This window comes from Cetorhinus maximus, chromosome 8, assembly GCF_964194155.1.
Source record: "Cetorhinus maximus chromosome 8, sCetMax3.hap1.1, whole genome shotgun sequence".
NCBI lineage: Eukaryota > Metazoa > Chordata > Chondrichthyes > Lamniformes > Cetorhinidae > Cetorhinus > Cetorhinus maximus.
Window position 1 is genome coordinate 88,826,169 of NC_135886.1, and position 17,636 is coordinate 88,843,804.

Consider the following 17,636-nt stretch of genomic DNA (forward strand, 5'->3'; position numbering starts at 1 on the left):
AGGTGGATTAGTCCCCAGGGTCAGATGGGATCTACCCCAGAGTGTTGAGGGAGGTAAGGGAGGAGATTGCTGTGGCCTTGACAGAAATCTTTGTATCCTCACTGGCTATGGGTGAGGTCCCAGAGGACTGGAGAATGGCCAATGTTGTTCCATTGTTTAAGAAGGGTAGCAGGGATAATCCAGGAAATTACAGGCCGGGGAGCCTTACGTCAGTGGTAGGGAAATTATTGGAGAAGATTCTTCATGACAGGATTTACTACCATTTGGAAGCAAATGGGCATATTAGTGAGAGGCAGCATGGTTTTGTGAAGGGGAGGTCGTGTCTCACTAACTTGATTGAGTTTTTCGAGGAAGTGACAAAGATGATCGACGATGGAAGAGCAGTGGATGTTATGTACATTTCAGTAAGGCCTTTGACAAGGTCCCTCGTGACAGACTGGTACAGAAGGTAAAGACGCACGGGATCAGAGGTGAGCTGGCAAGATGGATACAGAATTGGCTTGGTCATAGAAGACAGAGGGTAGCAGTGGAAGGGTACTTTTCTGAATGGAGAGCTGTGACTAGTGGAGTTCTGCAGGGATCAGTGCTGGGACCTTTGCTGTTTGTAGTATACATAAATGATTTGGAGGAAAATGTAACTGGGCTAATTAGTAAGTTTGCAGATGACACTAAGGTTGGGGGAGTTGCAGATAGTGAAGAGGATTGCCAAAGGATACAACGGGATATAGATCGGTTGGAGACTTGGGCGGGGAAATTGCAGATAGAATTTAATCTGGACAAATGCGAGGTAATGCATTTTGGAAGGTCTTATACAGACAGGAATTATACAGTAAATGGCAGAACCCTTAAGTGCATTGACGCCAGAGGGATCTGGGTGTACAGGTCCACAGGTCACTGAAAGTGGCAACGCAGGTGGATAAGGTAGTCAGGACGGCATATGGCATGCTTGCCTTCATTGGCAGGGGTATTGAGTATAAAAGCTGGGAAGTCATGCTGCAGCTGTATAGAACTTTGGTTAGGCCACACTTGGAATATTGCGTGAAATTCTGGTCGCCACATTACCAGAAGGATATGGAGGCGTTGGAAAGGGTGCAGAGGAGGTTTACCAGGATGCTGCCTGGTCTGGAGGTTATTAGCTATGAGGAGAGGTTGGAGAAACTCGGATTTTTCTCACTAGAGCGACGGAGATTGAGGGGTGACTTGATAGAAGTTTACAAAATTATGAGTGGCATGGATAGAGTAGATAGTCAGAAGCTTTTTCCCAGGGTGGAAGAGTCAATTACTAGGGGACATAGATTTAAGGTGAGAGGAGAAATCTATAGAGGAGATGTGCGGGGCAAGTTTTTTACGCAGAGGGTAGTGAGTGTCTGGAATTCGCTGCCAGAGGAGATGGTGGAAGCAGGTACGATAGTGGGGTTTAAGAGGCAGCTTGACAAATACATGAATAGGATGGGAATAGAGGGATACGGACCCTGGAAGTACAAACTGTTTTAGTTGTCGGGCAATATGATCGGCGCAGGCTTGGAGGGCCGAAGGGCCTGTTCCTGTGCTGTACTTTTCATTGTTCTTTGTTCTATATTTTCAAGTGGTATGTTTTGAGTTGCAGCTCTAAATTCAGGAATAAGACCACCAGCTCTCAAGAGGTTATTATATCAAACTGCATGAGACATTTATTAATTTACACAGGTTAAGCATATACATATGGCTACAAATTACTTCTAGCCTAACTTTTAGCAAATTCCCAAACTAATCTCCACTAAGGCAACAACAACCCATAGATTTTAAGCAGGCACCAGGCAAAACATTTTCACCTTACAAATTCAAAATGAGGTTCCTTTCACTTTAGTTCCCTGGCAGACAGTTGTACACTTACAACAGCTTTGATGCCTCTGCCCTGCACATACAAAACTGCTTTCTGTTATACCCAGCACCCCTCTTTGAATGTAAATTCTCATTGTATCATCAGACCCTTTGAACTCCACCTCTTCTAACAATAAAATCCTTTTCATAGTACCAATTTCATCAGTAATATAAACATATTGCTTGGTCTCTCCTAGCTTGGTGCAAGGTTTCACCCCCAGTCTTTGAATGCTCTATTCAACAAAATGCAAATGCACTCTACCTTACTGTTCACATCACAAAACTACTATACATCAAAACATCCAGACTAGCTAGCTTTAGTCCAGTTAAGACACACCCACAGACTAAGCCTCTATTTAAAAAAATAATTTCCAATAACATTATATACATTAATAGATTCATGAGACTCCACAATGTGAGTAGTACACCAATAACATTACAAGAGATAACCTTATGTACAATCATCGATGAGCGTTCAATTCTCACTGATTGAAGGTCTGCCTGATGTGATGACTGACCAAGTCACCCCTTTCTAGCTTGGAATAATGAGGTTAATTTAATAGCCACCTTTTATACCTTTTTTTCAATAACAACAGGATATTACATTGACAGCAGCTCCTCATCCAGAATAATCTTTTGTAATATAAATTATCCAATGGGGCATCATGTTCCTTGTTTGAATCATGGAGTTAAAGCCCGCCCTGATATTATCCATCCTGCACCAGCTTCTTGTCATGAAGAGATTCATGCTTATAATGTTATTGGAAGTTAATTTTTTTAAATAGAGTTTAGTGGTGTCTGTCTATGTGTGTGTGTCTTAATTGGATTAAGGCCAGCTAGAGGTCTAGAGGCTTTGACCTGGTTTGAAATGTTAATTAGATAAACATGGGGAAGTTTAGAAACATAGATGTCAAGGAGATATATTTGCATTTGTTGAATAAGCCATTCAAGACTGTGGGTGAAATCTTGCACCTAGCTAGAAGACGCCAGGCAATGTGTTCATTTTTTTTTTCAGCTTACTCATAAAACTGGTGGAATCAAAGGGTGTTATTATTAGAAGAGGTAAAATTAAAAATACAATGGCAAATTTATATTGAAAGGAAAAGCTGCGTATAAACAGAAAGGAATTTGTGTCTGTGTAAGACAGAGGCATTTAAGATCTAATCAGTTTGTACACCTCCAACTGTGTCTACAAGGAACCCACTTGCAAGGAACCTCATTTTGAATTTGTAAGGTCAAATGTGCTTTGCCTGGGTTATTGTTGCCTTGGCAGAGATTTAACTGGAAGTGGTAATTTTGGGGATTTGTTCAAAAGTTATTATGGTAGGAATTTGTAGCCATGTGTATGTGTTTAATTTGTTGTTAAATTAATAAATGCTTAATTTACTTTTATAAATACCCCCTTGAGACTCTGTGGTCTTATTACTACTGAATTCAAATCCTGTATCTCAAAACATGCAAATTGCAAAAATGGATTATGACAGTTGTTTCAAGTTTCCCTTTGGTATTTGAACAACCCGGCCTTTACCATATGCTGTGTCATATTATTCTAGAGCTTCCACACATGCCTTCTGTCTTTGATCAACTAGATTTTATATTATATTTTCCTTATCTCATCCTAGCTGTTTATCACAACTGTTTCTCAAAAGATCTCAACTCCAATTTGTAAACTAACTTTCAGAGCGTTCTTGTCCTTATTCGCTTGTTACAACTCACTTATGCTCAGACCTGTTGACAATGGTTGTTATCCTGTCCCAAATGTTCTTTGATCTTATCAGACTATTGTAACCATACTAATGTTCTATACACTAATTATCCTTGCATTCCAGCAAGAATCATGACTGAACACAGCGTTGAAGTATGGTTATGTGTGTTGTGTTTAGCTCTCTATTATGACAGTGGGCCTCAAAAGTGTTGTTCCCTGTCACAGTCCAGTGGTTTTTGTTTATCTGTTGGAAGGCAGCCTGCTGCTTTTAGCAGGTTATTTTATTTTGAAATTTTTTTTGGCCTTGCAAGGCATGCTAGTATGAAATTTGGTCAAGTTTTAAATTCTGTCAAGTGACATCAAATCAAATTCTTACACTGCAAAGCCAAATTTGAAGAGAAACACAATAGGGGTAGTTTTAATATAACTTGCCAGGCAGGAAAAACCTAACAGTGATCCTCCCTGAGAGTAAAGTTGGGTGGGTTGTACAGCCAGCGTTGCATGCAATTCCATCAGTTTTCAGAGGGGTGGATTAGTTTAAAATTAACCCCATCATCATACATCAGAGTGAATGGTGATCTGATTAGCATAAAAGCAGAGCAAGAACTCAGAAGTGGGTCAACTGTATGCGCAGTCTCTTAATTTGATTAGGAGACTCTCAATTGGGAGTAGTGATTATCAGAAAAGCCCATTGTTTGTATTAACATGGTTGGCCATTGTCCAAATAAAGTAATTTATCACTTTAAAAAGTAGCCTGTGGAGAGTATATGTAAGCTATGTACTTTTCAATTATGTATGCAATATCATCATTGTATTAGTAATTGACATCATTATTATCATTCATATTATCTGTCAAATTGTTATTAAACATCAGTTGAAGCATCATGGGAAGAGTCCTCAATGGATTTTTGCCTACTGCTCTTAATTCTGAGTTATAAACTGGGTTTTTCTTAAATTACCAATGTCATGCTGTAATGGTCTAAGTGGCTGTGGAAACCTTTGTGGTAATTCAGTCTTACCACTGATTTTAATGATAATGTGCAAATGTTTTAGAGTGGGTAGCTGCAGAGTGGCTCAATGGTACCCAGAAATAATGGAGTTGTGTTAGGAATGGTGGAGGTTAGGTATATCATATTTTCCTGGTATGTTTGTGCCATAAGTTGAGTCTTGTGACATAGGTAAAGTCTCCAAGAAATTCTAGATCATTTTTTTCTTCAAGTACTTCCCTTTTCAATTAGTGGCTTATGAGAAATATGCCAATCTTTCTGCTGAAACCATTCTGATTTTGTTTCTTCTCTGCAGGACTAACAGAAGTATAATAATGCTAATACAACGAAAAAGAGACAGTCTTTTTTTATCAAAAAATTTAAGAAAGTGGCCCGGGTAGAAAGTGTTCCATCTCTATCAAAGCTATTGCTGATTAGATGGCTTTGATCTTCCAATTCCATACATGCTTTGAAGGGAAATCAAAAGAAAGTATTGCTTCAATTAGTAGAATCATGGTGATAATGTGCTACCCAAGATTGTTCCCCCTGGGGAAGTGGAGAAGACATTTTAACAAGTATAAATTACACTGTCAAGAAATGATGATTTGTTGCTTGCTAATTGTCAACAATGTAGCAGAATAAATATTTCCATAACTGGCAGTTTTTCAGTGTTAGCTATGCCTTGTTGTAATAACTCCTCACTGGATCAGCCTGAAGAAAAGCAATTAAAAGGAATCTGACAGCCATGCATTCATTTTGTAAGAGGGCAGCATTCAATAGCGCTAATCTACAATAATCATCATCATTTAATCTACAATAATAATCACCTTTAGAATGCCCAGTGGACCATAGCTAGAATGTGATCCAGTGAGCTATGAAGGACAGGTATGCATTTTCTATAGAGCTATTGTTAATGGCAATAACAGCTCCTTTGTTCTTTTTATTATTGACAGCATGTGCCTTTTTTTTTGCCTGATGAAGAGTTTGAAACAAAAATAGAAACATTGAAAATAAATCTACAATGAAGAGTTTATCTGCTTGATAAACTATTTATCCAGTTCACCAACAATTTAGTCATTTCTTAAACACTGACTTCTAGACGTACTTCAATACCGAGGAAGCACAGTGTCATTTGCTAAATCAGCTGTGTAATTTTACTTTCACCGGAACGATCAGCAGAATATTTTGCCTTGTTAGATGGTCAGTTGAGATACCTTCTGCACACAGGTATCACTTGGCCTAGAAGAGGATGGAAAGAGATATATTGCGCAGATGTACCTTTTCTGACTGCAGTGCCGCCCATATCAAGAATGACAATCCTACACATGACTATGAAACAGCAACAAAAATACAGTTAGCTGGTTACATTGAATAAGCTGAGAGAACTACATTGCTGCAAGTCACATATATTGGCCACTTATGGATTAACAATGCTGCAGAAAAAGGACATTTCAGAGATGTGCCAGAGGTACAGCTGGCTGATGTCATTCTTAATAACTATTAACAGTATTTAAAACCATAAATTTTTTTAAAAGGCTATTTTGGTTTCAAACTCTTTTACCTTAACATCAGTTAGCAACCATAGTCGTAACTGTCACTATTTTGAAACTACAGATGAGTAAGGTAAATATGCTCAATTTTGGATTCATTTAACTTACTTCTAACCTGTCACCTGTCTGCTGGTATGAGTCAGCCACTATTAGTGTGATGTTAGTGCATGGTTACTGTGCCTCAGAACTGGCAAAAGGCCACGTTCCTCAGAAAATGCTTTGAAACTTTTTGAGGTTATATTATTGACCAGCTAGGTGCAAACTATATTGTCAGAAGTGATAGCATTTTATTAGGGCTCTAGAATGTGATTTAATCATGTCAGATGGCATTTGGTAATTGGGTTAATTCCTTTTCCCTTGGAGTGGGAGTAAAATTGATCTTGGAACAGTTAGACTAAAATTATTTTTTTAGTTTTGAATACAAACTCTATCTTGCAGTGTTTAATATTGTGCTGCGGGTATAACAGTTTGGTTAGTCCTATTACATAGTGAAGCCTTCTTTTACTTTAGAGCAGAAAGCAAGAAATAAAGCCGATGAACAAGCCTCCAGGTGGCCACAGCATGTCCAACATTCTGGAGTTCCTGCTCCACCATTGCCACGTCTAGTGGAATAGGACTCCAAGCTGCCTGATTGAGAGATGTTGAGTCTGCCCCATATACAAGTTGGGATCATTCTAATTATCAGATTGGGCAAACTGCACATGTAGAGGTGCAACAGAGACACCCTGAGTTCCCAGGTGAAAATTGGTGTTGTACCCTGCCATTCAGATGTGGGAAGACAGAGGTATTTATTAGGGCAAAGAAGTAGGTAATTAGCCAAAGCCCATGACGGACCATAGACATCTGTTTGTTTGTGAAACAAGTGGTTACATGGCTTGGGGGCACCACTCTGCATCAAACATGGGATAAGGTAAGGAGACAGCCCTTCATGAACTACCACAACTGGCATGGGGATTGAACCCACACTGTTGGTGCCATTTTGCACCACACTCTAGCCATCCAGTCATCTGAGCTAAACAAACTCCATAGGGAGTAGAGGACCTTAAAATAATAAATGCTTTCCCCATTAGATGCAAGAATCTGCATTCTATGTTTTTCAGCCTCTCAGATCCAATAGCTGATACATAGTGGCATGTTTCAGGATGGCCCAGGAACCAGCGAGGTGAAGCGCTGGAGCTAGCCCACCACAGATGGACCTCCAACACAAGCCAGGGCTGCAAGCTCCACACTCGATACCTGAGAGCAACATCTGCCTGGTTAGGAACATTAACTATGTGCCTTGTCAATAAAGCTCAATGACAAACAAGTCATAACATCATGGATGCCCGACCAGCTGCAGAAGTGAGGAATCACCCTGAGCCATGTTCACAAATGAAGCATTTAATGAATGTAACAAATAAAACAGAAAAGAGGCTAAATTCAAAGGTGTTAAGCTACACACCAAATTATAATCAACTAATACCGGGGCAACATAAAACCACCAGTGAGAAGCCTGTGGTCTGCCTAAGGTGCCTTAAGTTTAAATTTTGGGTGCTACATCTAGGTGCTTCCCCCCTCGCTGGCACTGGCATTCCAGACAGCCGGCTCACTCTGCTGCCCTGTTGGCCTTGATGACCTTGGTGAGCGTCCTCTGGCCTGATGGCCCTGCCTGGGACGGAACGGCCGGTTCCATGGCTGGCATCTCCTCAGTCGCCACAGCCTCATCAGATCATGGCCACTGGCAGAGGCGCGGTGGAGTTGCTACCCTCATCCGGAGCGTCCTGAGAGGAGGCCGCAGAGATGACAAGCAGCTGCTGCGCCAACATGAGGTTGCTTCGGACCTCCCTGCTCACCATTGATGGATGGGCACCTAGTTGGGATACTGGGTGCCCAATCCATCTCCCACGCTGACACTGACCAGCTGAGGCCAATGCCGCTGTGAGGGCTTGCAGGTTCAAGCGCATCCCCAGGAAGCTCTGATTGTTCTCCTGGAGGAGCCTCTCCATGAGAGTCGCCACTCTCTCCATGGAGGAAGCATAGCGCTTGGCCATGAGGGTCAATGCATTGTTGATGCTCCACATGGACTCCTCCATCATGGACACCATGCCATGCATTGCCTCGTGTATCTCTGCCAGATCCTCCAGAGGCACATCATTAGCCACTGACCGAGCATGTGCCTGGTCCCCTGCAATCCTCTGACTGCCGGTGCCATGGACACTCTGTCTCTGCCTGCACCTCAAGCGAGTGTGAAGTGCCCTCACCTCTGTGCCCCGGGACACTAGCCACCGATCTAATCCCCACTGAGGTGCTAGTATCTGCGCTGGTGCCTGCCTGGCAGAGATGGTGTGACGCTGGTGCTTGCAATTTATCTGGGCCCTCAGGTGTTAGTGGCAGCCCCTCTGCCTCCTAATCCCAGCCCTGCTCCAGTGATGCTGAAAGGAAGAACAAGGACATTTGATTAGTTGAAGTGGAGACAATGTCAATGTGCATTCCTGTCCCCTGGATCAGTATGTGCTCCTCCTTCCATAATCAATGGGAAACCCATGTTGGAAGCAACAGTCAACTGTGGAATGGTTGCAAGGATACACATGGTGACCTCAGTGCTCGGCAAACATACCTCCCCCTGGCACCCCAGCATCACTGCCACTGGTGGACCTGGGCGCATGGCGCCTCTCCAGCTCCATCGCCTCCTGCTCGTATCTGGTTATGATGGCCAACTGGGCCTGGCCTCTGCCAGTCCGCACCTGCTCTGTGTTATTGTGCGTGGTCTTCTCCTGAAAAGGAGAGAGGAACATTGATTAGTCCACCCTGTACTTGGATTCCCATTGCATCCCTGCCACACCCACCTGAGTGAAACTTTGCAGGGCTCCAGTGAAGCGTGACCCTGGAACAGCTGCACACTCACACCAAGCGGCCAGGGCTGACCCCCCTTGCCCACATGCTGCCTCCATCACATTTTCCACCCACGTGATATAACCTTCCAAGCAAGGATGGACAAGCACGTGGAACACCAAGGGCAGCAGATGAATGGGTGCCCCGCCACCTGGAAGTTTCCCTCCCAGTATGTCAGCAGCTTGACTTTGATGTGGTTTGGAGTTCCAGCACTGCGCCTAGGTGCAGCTCCTTGAGGTTGCCACCAAAACAGTAATGTGGGTGTCAGTCTACCACATGCAGTGGGTGCAGAACGCTACTCAGCACAACCCTGTCAGGGTGAACTAAGCATGGGCAACAAATGCTGGCCCACCCAGCGAGGGCCGCATGCTGTGAATGATTCAATGCTGTAACTACATTCAGAGTTGGGGGGGTAGGGGGAAAGCTAACTGCTGAGTTAAGTGACCCATGCCAACACGGTACTCACCCTTCCTGAGTGCAAGAGGTCGTTTAAACGCTTGCAGCTCTGAACCTAGTTGCGCTGCACCATGTCGTGCAAACTCACAATCTCTGTCACCTCCTCCCAGGCACGTTTGGTCATGTGGGGGGGCCTCCTCCTCCCGTCCCTGGGAACGAGGATCTCACGCTGTGCTGCCACCTCCTCCAGGAGGGCAGCAAGGCACTCGTCCTAGAAGTGAGGGGCACAATGCCCGCCGACCTGCCCTCCTGTCTGGCCTGCTCACCACCAGCGCTCTGGGGAGCCCTTCTGCTAGCCATGGTTGACAGTCTTTGAAAGGCTGCCTGAGTGCTCTTTAAACAGGCCAACGATCATTGCAGTCCCGCTGCCGCCCGCCCACTCCTGCTGTCCTCGGGAGACATGTTTCACGCTGGGCGGGCCTTAATTGGCCCCCTCATGTAAAATGGCGGCACGGAGCCGATCGCTGCCGGCGATCGGCTCCACGCCTACCCGCGGCCACTCCCAGCCATCCCGTCCGATGGGGAGAAAACTCTCCCCATAAGATAACTAGAATGCTTCATTACTTAGAATTCTTCAGGGCAGACTTAACTAGACAAGGCTTCAATTTTTAGATGCTGAATTGTTCATGATACAATTTCTATAGAAAGCCTTATTCTGAAATACAATTCTCATTCTGAAGTGGAAGCCTGCAAAAGAAATCTGGTAATGATTACCCGTCTCCCTGGTAGAATTACAAAGGAGCCGGAGTAGACCATTCATCTCCTCAAGCCTACTCCGCCATCCTTTTAGGTCATTACGCACTTCAACTCCATTTACCTACTTTTGCTCCGTATCTCTTAATATCGTACCCTAACAAAAATCTATTGATTTTAGTTTTGAAAATTTCACTGGAGCCAACGCCCAAGCCTTTTGGGAGAGTTCCAGATTTCCACCGACGTTTGTGTGAATAATTGCCTCCTGATCTCGCTGTTAAATTACCTAGCTCTAATGTTAAGCTTATGCTTCCTTGTTCCGGATTAAAAATGTGATTGTTGCACTTTCCATTCTTTGTCAGCCTAAATTGATTAAATCAGGATGTACCAGACAAACAATCTTGTCATCTCATTGTTGTAACTGAGGCTTTACTGAAGCTTGTATGAGTTGAGTGGATGGCACTGCCATTACAATACCTGCAGTTTGAAGCAAAGAGAAGTAGCACTGAATGAAGCATGAATGTTAGGTTTTTTCTACAGTGTTTAACTGTCCAGATCTGTAGCAAAGGGAAAACTATTACTGGACTGTGTATCAGAGAATGCTGCCTTTCCTTGCTGCTTAGATATTGAACAAGGTAGAAAATGGATCCTTGCTGTATTCATTATTTCTTAAGCCACAGATGCGGCATTATACTTAAGCAAAACAACATCAGAACACCAGCCAAGTTCTCTGTAGGTGATCCTTGCTGTTATGGTGATAAATTAAAGTTCAGCTAACATCCAGAGTGTATGCTTCAGGCTATAAACAGATGTCTGTTGACAGCTATTGGCAAGGACAAAGACTGCTCACAGTTGTGAGTATGAAGACTATTGAATATTAAAATGAAGATTGATGATATAATGGATACAACATGGCTATGAAAAGTGGAAAGACAATCCAGTTACTTGAACTTACGTAATTCATAATGCCATATATTTTTTAGGCGATACCAGCTGATAATTAGCTGTGAACATCTAACTCAGCCACCTGCACCATGCGAAACTTAAAACATTCAAGCAAATGCCAGGATATTCGATTTTTGGTTTGGGTGTGATACAAAAACTCCAACTATCACTAATAAGAACACAATCTTTGATCAGACTATCGTATCTCTCATTAGATTCCTGCATAATCAATCCTGTCATAATGCTGTTACTATATTTTGTAAAACCACAAGCAATTTTCTTCAGCACTCTCCCACTTCTGTCACCATTAATACCAAACATGTAATAGTTGCATTTATGAAATAGGTTATATGCCTTAGGAAGTAAGATAAGTGTAACAAAAAGAAAGGAATAGAAGGATATGCAGATGGGGTTAGATGAAAAAGCGTGAGAGTAGGCTTGTTGGAACATAAACACTAGTACAAACTCTTTGGGCTGAATGACCTGTCTCTGAGCTGTAAATTCTATGCAATTCTATGTGATCTATGATTAGCAGTTTTGCTGATGTTTTCTAAAGCACTGACATATCCGGTGACCAATAAGTACAACATTTGTAAGCACTCTGTCACCCCATCACTGATATTTCCCACCCTTGTTAACTTTATTCTTCCTTAGCTACACATACTGATTGCTGCTGAACTGTGCATTAAAAAAATATCCAGAAATAAGTTGCAGAACACTTGTGGGGCAGGATTTTACCAAATTTGATGAGTTCCAGACATCGGCTAAAAATGCTGCCGCCAACACGCATGAGCAGTCGGCGGGACTTCCCTCATAATTTTACAGATTGCAACTAATTAAGTAGCTGCCCCCAGGAGTCCTGTGAGTGTCCGCCTCCGAGAGCTGCCGGTCCATTCAGAGGGCCAGCAGCTCAGCTGCATCAGCAGTGCCACCAGGAGTGGTGCCCACTGCTGGGACAAGCAGGGGCCCTGCTGCATTCAAGAGGTAGGCCAAAAATAATTAATAAAAAATAAATGTTCAAATGATAGAGGGGAAACCCTTGTTCTTGCCTCTTGCAGGCCAGAAAAATTCTGCTTATGGTTCAAAAGGTATTCAAATAATAATTTGTCACTTTAGTATCAAAGATCTCTATTCATAGAACTTCCTGAAAGCGCAGTATGGTACATAATATACATACTTTTAAAATGAGCAAGCGAATCACTTTCACCTGCAGATACTTGTACTTCCTACCACTGATCACTTTGTCTCAGATTAATGGGTGTAATAAGATCACTTTTAAACAGGAATTTCTTTCAATACCAAAAAATCTCTCAACATTAATTTGCTCCAGTTGATCTTGCCTGATCGGATCCTACAGCCCCAGTTGGAACCTAACCTAAGCAACGTTTAAACACGAGCATGTTTTACTCAGGTGCCCATTTTGATAACAATGGAGTGTAAAATCAGATGGAGTATAAAACGGCATCTGACACAAACCCATCTGGTTAAGTTAAAATCGGGTTTACTTTTCATAAGTGAAAGGCCTTCAAATAGTATAAGCAGCAATAGACATTAGGACCAAGTCATCTGAAGATCCCTTCTCAATCCCATTAAATGGCAGCATTCAGCCTCATCCACACAATTACCTCAAACCAGCCTAAGCCTCAAAGAATAACAGCTGTGTGCGAATGGTGGAAGACATTGGTGAGAAACCTTATACTGCAGTAACTCAAGTGGCACGGCATTGTATGACATTGTAGAGGAGTCATTGAATGCAGATACTATTTGTTAATATAACAAAATCATAACCTACACACAAGTTCATCAGTGAGATGTCGGATTTTATCAGCTTGTGAGGGTTTTTTGTGGCATTTAATAGATTCCAATTTACTACCCTGTCTAAACTAAAGCTTTCAACAAATTGCCTCCTGGATTATACACACCTATGACTATTACGGTATTGTTATTAGCACAAATGTACTTTCTCAATGCATACTAACAATCTCATTCATGATCAGCATATGAGGCTTCCTAAGGTTAACAATGAAGTACCAGATCATTAACATAACTTGAGAACAGATCTTTTTATCCGTTACTAATGATCATAAAGCTGCATCTCTTTTAATCTAATGGTCTGATCACATTCTTAATTCAACTTAACTCACATGGAGCCCAGACTGGCAATAATTAGTCTTCTTCACAGATGTTTTCCACCAAATTCTGTTATAGCACCACTGACATGCATTTTAAATATCCCAATTTAATTGGGCCAACCTCATTTGTGTGTGAATCTCAATCTTGTCCCGGTATCATGACATCAGAGAATATTCCTGGATTTTAAAGTACCCTCCAAGTTTAAAAAAATGGCTCTAAAATGACAGGCTGGAAAGTACAACAGGACTGAAATGATACAACACCATGCTCCATTAGAAAGATTAACATCCTACATTTTTTTAGTGGTACAATACGTAGTTTAATGCTAAAATTGCATGTCCTCATAACATGATAAGGCATTAATCTCTCTGATTGAGAAGTAGTGGGAAGAAAAACAATTATGCAGATACCAGACTGAAGTGTTTCTAATTCAGATGTATGAAAACCATTTTTGAAATGTATGAAATCATTAGAATCACAAAAATTATTATATTTTTTGAATATTCATATTGTATTACCCCACAGTCAAATCATGTTTTTGACCACTTGCCCTGATTATTAAAGTCTCCATTTGAATAGTATGTCAAATATAATCAAATATATTTTGCTGCCATTGTAGACTCCCTTTCTTTTGTTGTCTCATAATGCATAATACCCTTGTGGAACAAGCTGAGATTTGACATCAACTTTTGGACATTTGCTTAATTAAAAAAAAATTACAAAAGAAAACTTAACACAGCTGCACAGCATGAACCATTGGAGATTTTCAGGTAGCACTGAAGGGATAATATGAATACAGAATTTTCAATAATTGTTTCTTACTTGAGTGCACATTCTAATTATTCAGGAGCTTTTAAGTTATGATGCTTCATAAGGTACAGATTTTTCTTTTATTGTTAGCAAAAGTTTTAAGTGCTTTCATGGTTAACACCTTGGAAACTCAGATACTAAATACTATAAATTAGTAGCCAGAACTCATATGTTGGCCTTCCCCCCTCACAGTCACACATATAGTTTTGCTGTACTAGATGGATATCTGCTAAACTTATAAAGCAAGATGATGAATGCTGAGATTAACAGAAAGACAATTACTTGTTGTTGCAGATAGCATCTTAAACAGCTGTTGGCAGACTGATATAATTAACAATTAATCCAGTCAAATGAGATTACTGATGTACCTATCCTTTGATACTTGCTACTGGCCTCCTAGCTGCATGATTCATTTGAATCAAAAGAGTGAAATTATGGATAAAATCACTAATCCATATTTCCACTTAATCAATAATTGTGTTGTAACCTAAAGAAAAATTAGTCTTGGACTTTGGTGTAGAAATTTGTTTTGGGATGTGGCACAAAACCGGCAATATCAAGTTGGCTGTCCATTAAAGGCAGCACCTAAAATAAGGGCAGCAGTAGTAGGCCATTTGGCCCCTTGAGCTTGCTTCACTATTCAATAAGGTCATATCTGATTCGATTGTGGCCTCAACTCTACTTTATCACTGCCCACTTCATAACCTTTGACCCTCTTGTAGATGAAAAACCTGTCTAACTTAGCTTTGAATATATCCAACTTTCACTGCTCTCAAGAATATAGAATTCCAAAGATGAACAACCCTCTGAGAGAAGAAATTCCTCCTCACCTCTGTCTTAGATGGGAGACCTCTTATCCTGAAACTGTGAGCCCAGTTCTAGATTCCCCCACGAGGAGAATCATCCTCTCAGCACGTATGTCCTGTCAAGCCTCTTCAGAATCTTGTATGTTTTGATAAGATCACCTCTCTTTCTTTTAAACTTGGTGGATATAGGCCCAACCTACTCAACCCTTCCTCATAAGGCAACCCCTTTTTCCAGGAATCAATCTTGTGAACCTCTCCTGAATTGTGACCAATGCAAGTATATCCCTCCTGAATTTGAGGTCAAACTGCATATAATACTCCAGGTGCAGTCTCACCAGTGCTCTGCTCAGTTCTTGCAAGTCTTCCTTACATTTATACTCCATCCCCCTTGCAATAAAGGCCATCATTCCATTTGTCTTCATAATCACATGCCATACCTACATGCTAACATTGCCAGGACACCATATCCCTCTGCACTGCAGCATTCTGCAATCTCTCTCAATTTAAATAATATTCTGCTTTTCTATTCTTTCCACCGAAGTTGCTAACTTTATAATCCATCTGCCAAATGTTAGCCCACTCACTTAACCTATCTATATCCCATTTCACTACAATGGAAATAACATTTGGGTTCCCGTGTATAACCAGCAGCCGATCATGATTGTTTTGCCCCACAGCCCAGATGAATTCCTACCCATTTGTGTTCAAGGGGTTGGTGGCCTGCTAAGTATGATCTAGAAAATATAAATATTCACAAAAAACCATATTGCTTTCTGCTAAAACAGTCTCTTGCACCTATGCTTCTCCTTTCCACACTCCAGTATTTGATGTTGCATACTTATCACAGCAGGAACTGCTATTTCTCTTTGTATTAATACATAGGTAAGTAGGAAGTGCTTTTCTTTTATGTCCTTCATATGCTTTATTTTTGATGTCAAAACTGCAACAGTATCATTTGAACATAAGGACAGCAGTTAAAGCTCATGCTCTCCACCCCTTCCCCTCCTCTCCTTTCCACACTCCCATCACATTCCATTGAATAGATGAACGGGTGATGAGATGGTGCTACATATGCTCCAATTTCACAGTGTAGCATCTTAATAAATATTTAAAATACCTTCTATCCATTTATCAACATGAGTCTGACTTCACTGAAATGCATCTGGACTACCCTCACTGCACAGACAAGGTGTTGTGATTCATCTTAAAATTAGGGGATCAATGGAAGTGCCTTGATATGTATACAGCTAAGCACAGTTGGCTCCTTAGTTGGCTCCTTTTCAGAAGGAATTTGATATCCAATGTCTGCAGGGAAGTTAACTTGGCTGGCATGAATGAGGCACTGTGATTTAATGTGCCTCCCTCATGCCAACCAGGTAAACATAAGAAAATCAGCAGTTAAGGTGAATTGTTGGCACATCTAGCTCCTTAGCCTGTCCATCCATCCAAAGACTTGACTTGGGGCTACTTGGCAATGACACTGGCTATAATATGGGGAAACATTTTTCATATTTCAGCTACACAGCACTGACACAAATACCTCTCTTGCTTATCTATCCAACAACAGAAAAAACACAAGTCTTAAACTCAGCAGACAAACACAATAAGGTCCCAGGCTCAAATCATAATCTGGGCTGCGTTAGCTGATCTGGGCTAGTGAGGAGAAAATTGGTCAGAGTTCCTGTTCCTGATTATTGTCTGGCAACACTCCTGCTGTAGGTGCATGTTCTCACCCGCTAGCTGGAGACCTTATTTAACTGGCCAGCATTGGGGCTTCTCTTGGTTTAAGGACCCCCGAGGCAAAATCTCGCCGCTCCTCCCCCCCGAGAGCTGCTGGCCATTTAAAGGCTGGCAACTTTCCATCAGCACCACCAAGAGTGGTGGCAGCTGCTGCAATGCACCCTGCAGAGGCCCAGGATCAACGAGAGACCCCAGACCAAAGGTGAATGAGGGCAGGGGGGCGGTGGTGGTGGGGGTCATGAGATGGGGAGTGCAGGGGAGGGGGGTTCAGAGGCAAGGGCAGGTGAGTCATCTCATTGGACTACCCCCCCCCCCCCCCCCCCCCCCCCCACCCACCCTCGCCCCCGACTTCCCAATACCAGGTCCCTCAATTAGGCACTGTGCCTTTGAATGAGGGCATTTTCCACCCCACTCTCCCACCCCACCTTCCAACCCAGGAGTCTATAAACAAACCTGATAGAGCTTTGCTATTCGGCCTTCCCATGTGGTAACTCCCCTGCCTGCCATTGGATGAATACCAGCGGCGGCAGGGTGAGGCCCTTAATCGGCATTAATTGCCCTCTTTAGGACCTCAGTTGGCATCCAGGTGGTAAGGCCATCCATGACCCATCCCACCCTGGACTTAATCGGGTGGAGGAGGGAAAGTTGTGGGGTTCCCACAACACATCCTCTCACCCAACTATATGACCCCTCCCCACCTCCACACTCACCTCACGGAGAGCGGGTGTATTAAATTCTGTCTACACTGTTGAATATTGGTCACTTTGAGTTGCTGGAGAATGCCCAGTTCTTTTAGAACTGTAACCATACAAGGAGTCAATAACTTTAGGAGATGAAAAGTTTGGCAAGGAAAACAAAATCTCATTTGTTTTGTTTTTACAAAATGTTGCATCACTTATTTGCTTTCTGAAAATACTTATGTAAACAATAACTCCTGCTGTTCAGTTATAGCTGGTACCCATTGTTCAGTGATGGGTCCTTGTACCTTGGATTCCTGGCATGAGACTTGGTTCTTAGACTGTAGACATACCCTGGTATCTGCTTAATACTTATTTATTAGTACTCTAAACAGGTTACAGAA